Source organism: Callorhinus ursinus, unplaced genomic scaffold (assembly GCF_003265705.2).
Source record: "Callorhinus ursinus isolate GAN/ISIS: 27379988/994484 unplaced genomic scaffold, GSC_fseal_2.0 scaffold5, whole genome shotgun sequence".
Classification (NCBI taxonomy): domain Eukaryota; kingdom Metazoa; phylum Chordata; class Mammalia; order Carnivora; family Otariidae; genus Callorhinus; species Callorhinus ursinus.
Window position 1 is genome coordinate 24091486 of NW_027397067.1, and position 8439 is coordinate 24099924.

The 8439-nt window shown below is 43.4% G+C and overlaps 1 non-coding gene across 1 annotated transcript; it reads right to left on the reverse strand.

Moving 5' to 3' along the window:
* Positions 1-1290: 1290 nt before the first annotated feature.
* TRNAK-CUU (transfer RNA lysine (anticodon CUU)) lies at positions 1291-1363 on the reverse strand. Its single transcript has one exon. It is a non-coding gene; the product is annotated as a tRNA-Lys (tRNA).
* Positions 1364-8439: the final 7076 nt, after the last annotated feature.

The window sequence follows — 8439 nt, forward strand, 5'->3', positions numbered from 1 at the left end:
CACACACACACACACACACACACACACACACACACACACACACACACGCACACACACACGCAGATATACCACTTCTCTCCAGCACCTGCCAGCCTGGATGCCTAGGGACCCACCTGGTTACCCCTCGGGATATCTTCTCCCAAGGGATGTCCCAGATGTTGGTAGAAAATAAACCACTACAACCCCAAAGCTTGGCTGTTGACCCTCTCTTCTCCTTTCCTCCTCTACCCCAGCTTTGACCTCTAACCCTTATTGAGTTTGAATTGAGCTTGCCACCCCTGCTCAGAGCTGTTCCAAACTTTTGCAAACCTGCACCTAACTCCCGAGTTTGCTTGCAGCTGCACTGTGGAGCAGACCCTTGACCCTTCTGTGAGTCACACTCACAGGACCACCACAAGGCTAAGCAGTGTGGAAGGTAAAGGAGACAAGATCTCTTTACACAATCCTGCTTAAGCACTCTGATCTTACACGCCTAGGTGGGTCAGTCGGTTGAGCTACCAACTCTTGATTTTGGCTCAGGTTATGATCTCAGGGTCCTGGGATTGAGCCCCACGTGTGGCTCCATGCTCAATGGGAGTCTGGAGATTCTCGCTCCCTCTCCCCCTGCCTCTCCCCGCCCCCACTACCCCTCCCTGCCCATCCCCATGTTTGCTTGCACTCTCAAATTAGAAAAAAAGAAAAGAAAAGAAACACCCTGATCCTCATAATCCTAACAACGCATACATTTCTGCATTGTCTCAACCTGCTTGTAGCCCTCCAGGCAGGTCCTTTCCCATATGGTTGGTACACAGTGCATGAGGCTCCCGGTACAAGGACTCTAGGAAACTTCTCTCCAACCCCTGACCATTTTACCCACTTTTGTGTATAAATCTTTGGGTTCTCAGTGAGGGAGTCAAGCAGAGGAACCCTGGCCCTTTTGTCAATCTTTATCTTGACTAATATGCCTCAGTATCCACCCCGCCCCCCCCCCCCCCCCCCCACCGGCCGTGGCTACAAGTCCAATTTCTCATTGTAATGTTTGCTTTCACACTTTTAAAAAAATTGCTCCAAACTGGGGTAAATGGAGCTGACTTGTTTGGGGCCCTTTAATGTTGGGAGAGCAGTAGGGGTCTTATTGGCCTGCTCAACCTTTTAGTAACAGTACAGTAAGATCTGTGTTTTAAGCCTATCAGTATCACTTTTATTAACCCATGTTTAAATAAACATCTAATGATTTTCACCTTGCTGGGATGAGTCCTATGACTGTTCTTTTTTTTTAAACTAATTTATTTTTTTTTTCAGTAATTGCTACACCCAACATGGGGCTCGAACTCACGACCCTGAGATCAAGAGTCTCATGCTCTTCCGACTGAGCCAGCCAGGCACTCTGACTGTCCTCTTTTGTCTTTTCTTCATGCCTATCAATGTTTCTTTCCCTTATTCACCCTAGTTCTTAATAACCATTTTAAACTCTTCATTTTCCTAAAACCAGTCCTTGACTCTTCCCTCACCTCTCCCATTCTCTTATTAATGTAATGTTTTTATAAGCATCTGTAAGACCCATGAGGAGAAGCTAAGACAGCAGATTCCACGAGGCTTCTAGACGGTTGCTCAGTTATGCAGCACTAATGTTATATGGGGTGCCCCTGCAAAAGGGGGTCCCTCAGCCGCAGCGCTTACCATGACTTGGACAATGAGCACATTCAGTAGGTGAGTATCCTGATTATCATGAAGCCAGTCCCACATGGCCTGTATATGAAACGCATCAGCGGCTTCATCTGTGGTGTTGCACTTGCATTTAGAGAGAGAAAGTTGGGTAGTCTCCCTTCTCAGGCTCAACAGATCTCACGGTGGCTGTTATCCAGTCCCCGAGGCTGGCTGTTCCCTCAGGAACAAGTGTCTGGATCCTGAGCCATCTGTGATTGTTCAGTAGTAGCTGTGGGCCCCCTCTGAACCCAAACGTGCTCTTCCATCTACAACATCCAAAACCAAGACACCCTCCCCAAATCACTCTGAAAATCCATTTTCATAAAGGTTCTTCAAGAGGCTGACGATACCCAAAAAATGGCACTCTGCCACGCTGCACTCCCTGCTTTTGGTAGTTTCCGGGTTTTGCACCCCCTCCTCTAATGTGGACTGTCTTGCTGGAGGCCCGAGGTCTTAGAGGTACTGTCTGTTGCGCCTGCACTGTTTTTCCCTTTGAGGGGGGCTTTGAGGCCAGAGGCCTAAGCTCAGATCAAACAGAAATCTGAGCCTGGTCTAGCGTCAAAGTTTGACCCAGGGCTCTCTTTTAATTCCATTTTAGTGATTATGGATAACAGTAACCAAGGGATTGTGTATTTTACCTTTTGCTCATTGGTTTGCATTTTCTTTTGCTTCCAGTAAACCACCTCCCAGGGAGTTGTAGCCATCTCTAAATTCCATTGGCAACTTTTACCTTTAGTAAATGATTGTAGCACAGATGCTACTCCATCCATCGGGGACCATGTGGCCACCCAGCAATCAAAGGTTCCTCATCCCTGAAACTTTCATCCTTTCTCTTCCCAGACTACAAGCTGGCTGACCCCACACAGTGTCAGGGGGCCAGAGAGGCACCAGAAGATTTCTTAATACACTGGAAGGCCTCACTGTCACTTACAGGTATAGGATCTTTTTCCTCTACCCTCTGGAGATTCCAAGGATCTTAGAAGCTCTTATGTCAGGGAAGACTAGATATTAGAACAAAAAATTGCTCCTATTTCCCCCCATCACTCAAGAAATTACAAAGATTTTAGGAGCTCTGTGTCAGGAACTGGAGGCAGAGACCAAATATGTATTTCTTATTATGTCACAAGTGCTTGTAAGAGAATTTTTTAAGTTACCCCTCTGGGTGGACACAGTTCCATAAGCACAAGTGTTATTGATTAGAAATCATCTTTATGCTAAGGAAAAGGGAGTGAGCAGAAGATGCACTGGATTTCCAGCCCCACTAGGCCCTCAGCTGGGGCTTTTGTGTAGGGCAGCCCAAAACAGTGAGCACATGGTCTCTGGGCTGTGGGGCTAGTCAATTTCCTCACACTAGTTGGTGGTTTAATACCCTAAAGTCGGAAATGATCTAACCCCTCCCACCCACTCCCATGCTAGTGCCACTTTTCTACTTCCATTCAGTGAGTGTCTGCCTTCTGTCTCCTTATAGACTAAAGGAATGAAAACACTCATCACTAGATCCTGTAAGGTCACAGTTTTCCCAGCATTCCTTTCAGCAGCAGGTTTAATGAATACTGTCAGAATTACCCTCAGATCATCTAAATGCAGAATACAAAGTCAGAACCCGTCTAAAATTCGATTAACAATATCAAGTATGGAAACTTTTGACCTATAAATTCCCAAATTCCAGACCATAAATAGGTCTGATCCAGAATATCATGAACTGTAATTCCATGGAATCATTTCAATAGACAATAATAGCTGTTATGTGAGGAAAGGATTCTTTAAGTACGTCTAAGAAGCTGTGAGTTCAATAAAGTTCTCAGAGCCTTTCTTCTAGCAGTATAGATGGTGTCTCCAAGAAGGGATAGGACATGCTCTGTTTCCCAAATTCATATGACCACAGGAACTTTTTGGCAAGGAGCACAGCCATGGAGCATATTTTGAAAAACATTAAGGCACAAGGACTTAGACACAGAGGGACTTTGCCTGTAGATGGAGCCAAAGGCTCCAATTCCCACCTAGGTTAAAAGATTTCTGGTATAATAAGAAAGGTCATGTACATTGCTAATTTCCCTCTATATCTTTAATCATTAATTGATCTTTTTTTAACTGATCATTTTTTTAAACATGAACTTAATTTTTTTTAAGATTTTATTTTTAAGTAATCTCTACATCCAATGTGGGGCTCGAACTCACAAAACTGAAATCAAAAAATCAAACGCTCTAGCTCCACTGACTGAGCCAACCAGGTGCCCCTACATTCTGAATTCTAAGATCTCAAATGTTCTCTTGAAAAGGTCACTGATGGCCCAATGTCTAAAAAGATAGTTTTCAATGCTTTCAAACTGGGCTAGCAAACTAGGGCCGGTGGGTCAAAATGGCCTGCTGCCTGTTTTTGCTAAGTAATGTTTAAAAGAAAATACAGTCATGCCCTTTCATTTACATATTGCCAAATGCCTGCTTTTATGCATCTGCAGAGTTGAGTAGTTGCAATAGAGACTGTAAGCCACCCTCCCCCGGCCCAAACTGAAAACATTTTGTATCTGGCTCTTTATAGAAAAAGTTTGCCTGTCCCTACTCAAAAGAAAAAATGAAAGGTAGTTTTAATTCAGTACTCAATACATGTGTCTCTTTTTCAAATCATATTTCAATGAATTTAGCTAATTTAAGCTTGAAATAATGCAATTAATTATATTTTTCCTTTTAACCATCTCTGTATAATCTGAAGATTTTCCTTTGGTTTTTTTCTCAGAGAGTCCTCTAATCTTCCATAATAAACTTCTTGCCTAAATATGAAAGTAGCAATTTTTAAACTTGTACTTCTGATTAAAAATGGCAGATTGAGGGGTGCCTGGGTGGTGCAATCGGTTATGCATCCAACTCTTGGTTTAGGCTCAGGTCATGAGGTCAGGGTGATGAGACTGAGCCCCAGGTCAGGCTCCATGCTCAGCGTGGAATCTGCTTGAGATTCTCACTCCCTTTCCTTCTGCCCCTCCCATCATGCTCTCTCTCTCTGTAAAATAATCTTTCAAAAATTAAAATAAAATTTAAAAATAAAATAAAAATGGCAGATTGAACATATCCATTTATCTCTTGTCCCATCAAAATCCTATTATAACGAAGTAAAAAAATTTAAAAGACATAAGCCCCCAAAGACAAAGAGACAATAATGAACAAATAATTTTTACGAAGGTCAAGCATACATAAAGTGGACGGAGAAGCGATAACTAATTTAGTGAGCTCAAGAAGCTGACCCTATGGGCCCAAGGAAAAGTGAGCAGATTGAACACGAGTTGTGGCACAGCTCAGAAACATAGGTTCTGGAGGTACTTAGGGGAGATAAGGCATTAGGCTTACAACAGAAGAACGGACTGAAAATCTGTTTGAGGAACCATTAAATTAGTTTCTCCCCCTGCAGCAAACAGCCAAGCAATTGTCTTTTGTTCAGTCCCTCAAGCAGATGGAAAGTTTATTCTCTGCGGAGAGTGACCAGAGAGGCCCAGGGCTCAGGAATACCAGGTATAGTGTAGGCACAGGTAAAGGGCTGACAACATGGGCTTGGGTGGAAGAAAACCATGCCGGACGCATGCGCCAAACTCTTCCCTCTCTCTGGCCGACTGCTAGTGATCCACCAAAATTCATTCTCTTTTCTTCCAGGATAACCGAGTTGTGACTGGGCAAGTGGGATGTGAGGCAGGCAGCACGGTTCCTGGCCCCACTGCAGCTAAGTGTGACCCAGAAGACTAAGCTCTCACCCGAGGAAGGCAAACACATATTCCTGTACCTGAGTTTCTCCTGGCTCTTCCCCTTTCCACAGTGGGACCATGGGTTTGTCCGACACTCTGTTTCAACCACAAAGAAAAGGACAATGTCCTAGGGTAGTGATTCTTACACCTTGACATGGATCAAAATCACCTCAGGGTTTATGAGAACACGAAGCCCCACTCCCAAAGTTGCTGACTCAGTAAATCTGAGGTAGGCCGGAAAATCTGCATTTCTAACAATACTTTAGGTGATGCTGATGCTGTTGGTCCAGGGACCATTCTTTGAGAAACATTGCCCTATGATATGTACCCAGACAGAAGAAAACCGAATTCCTAAAATAACTGGGTGGAGATGAACAGTCCAGTTACCCAACCTTGACAGTTATGTGAAAGAGAACTTTTGTTTTTCAAGCCACTGCACTTCTGGATCTCTTTAGCAGATACCTTTCTATCCTGATTAATAGTCTTGCCTAGCTCCTGGAAGTGTGCCAGGAGAGCTGACACCCAGGTTTCTCTTCAGAACCTGGTTGGCTTCAGAGAAGCAAATTTATTTTATTCATTTATTTTAAAAGATTTTATTTAATTTTTGCGAGTGAGAGAGAGAGAGCGTGAATGGGGGGAGAGGTAGAGGGAGAAGCAGACTCCCTGCTGAGCAGGGAGCCTGATGCGGGACTCAAGGGATCATGACCTGAGCCAAAGGCAGACACTTAACTGACTGAGCCACCCAGGCACCCAAAAGATTTTATTTATTTATTTGAGAGAGAGAGAGAGAGCACGAGCAGGGTGAGAGGCAGAGGGAGAAGGAGAGGGAGAAGCAGACTCTGCACTTAAATGACTGGGTCACAGGTGCCCCAAGAAGCAATTTATATATAATGTTGGAGTTACCCAACAAAAACATCAACAGCACCCAGGCTTACTATCTCATTTTGCTATAGCAAATCCTCTATGTCAATAAACCACACCCATGCAGAGACCTAGTCAGCTTTGTGTGCCTCCCAAACACAGGAAGAAAGCATCTAACGTAAAAGACAAAAAAAAAAAAACAAAAAACGAAGGGGTGCCTGGGTGGCTCAGTTGGTTAAGCGTCTGCCTTTGACTCAGGTCATGATCCCAGGGTCCTAGGATTGAGTCCTGCATGGGGCTCCCTGCTCAGCGGGGAGCCTGCTTCTCCCTCTGCCCCTCCCCCTGCTCGTGCGCTCTTTCTCTCTCTCTCTCTCTCTGACAAATAAATAAAATCTTTAACAAAAAATGAAAAGAAAAAGAAATAGGACTAAGATGAGAGAGAGAGACGATGCAAGGAACAGAAGTTTGTTGTTGTTTTTTTTAATTACCATTAATCAGAGTTTAGAGAATATATTGTACCCTTTAAAAAGAACTGGATGCTGCTTCCTTTCCAACCAGGGCCTGCCAGAATGGCTTCTGCAAAGGGTGGCCAGAAGAAGAAGGGTCATCAATGAGGTAGTGACCACAGAATATACCATCAACATTCACAAGTGCACTCATGGAGTGGGTTTCCAGGAGCATTTCCCTCAGCCATTCAAAGAGATCCAGAAATTTGCCATGACAGAGATGGGAGCTCCAGGTGTGCACACTGATACCAGGCTCAACAAAGCTGTCTGGGCCAAGGGAACAAGGAATGTTCCATACCATATCCGGTATGGTTGTCTAGAAAATGTAATGAGCATGCAGATTCACCCAACAAGTTCTATACATTGGTTACCTATGTACCTGTCACCACTTTCAAAAAATCTACAGACAGTTAATGTGGATGAGAACTAACTGCTGATTGTCAAACAAAGGTATAAAACTGCAAACACATAAAAAAAGAACTGGATGCGATTTCAAAAAGTTATAATCTGAGAAAATACGTTCTTAGAAATTAAAAACAGTAACTGAAGTAAACATTAAAATAGAAGAAACAGAAGAATAACACATAAGCAAGGAGGTGGACAATAGTTTTTTAAAAAGGAAAAGAGGGCGCCTGGGTGGCTCAGTTGGTTAAGTGACTGCCTTCGGCTCAGGTCATGATCCTGGAGTCCCTGGATCGAGTCTGCATCGGGCTCCCTGCTCTGCAGGGAGTCTGCTTCTCCCTCTAACCCTCCCTCCTCTCACGTGTTCTCTCTCTCTCAAATAAATAAATAAAATCTTTAAAAAAAAATAAAAAGGAAAAGAAAAGAATTTTAGAGAATCAGTCAAGAATCTACTGAGAGTTCCAAAAACAGAAGATGAAGGGATGGAAATTACCAAAGAAACAGTAAAAGGAAATTTCCCCATGCTGAAGGATGTGGATTTCCAAACTGAAAGAGGCCATCATGTGCCCCCACACAATGGATGAAAAAAGACCCATTTAAAGGCACATTATTATGGAATTTAGTACTTCAGTGATTAAAAAATAATCCAAAAGCTTCCAGAGCAGAAACACATTACAAATAAAAGAATAAAGAAAATAAATAAATAAAAGGAAAAAAGTGTTGCCTTCCCAAAAAAAACCCCAAATTTGAAATCTACAAGTTAATGAAGACATACCTTCAAAAAATTCCAGAAAAAGGTTATCAACTTAGAATTCTACACTCAGGGGCACCTGGCTTAGTCAGTTAAGCATCTGCCTTTGGCTCAGGTCATGAGTCCAGCTCCCTGCTCAGTGGAGAGTCGCTTCTCCCTCGCCCTCTGCCCCTCCCCCCGCTCATGCGCGTGCTCTCTCTCTCGCTCTCTCTCTCTCAAATAAAATCTTTAAAAAAAAAAAGAATTCTATACGCAGTGAAACTATTAATCATATATGAGGGTAAAGACATTTTTAAGCCTGAATGGTCTCAGAATTTACCTGCTGCTTCTGCTTTCTCTTTCTACTGAGAAAATGAAGGCAAGTGAGAAAGTAAACAAAGAAAAACACCCCAGATCCAGTAAACAGGGATCCAATATGTGTGATACACAAAGGGAGTTTCCAAGATGATGGTAAAGGGAAGTCCCTGCATGACAGCTGTGGGGCAGGCCCAGAAAGCAAACAATC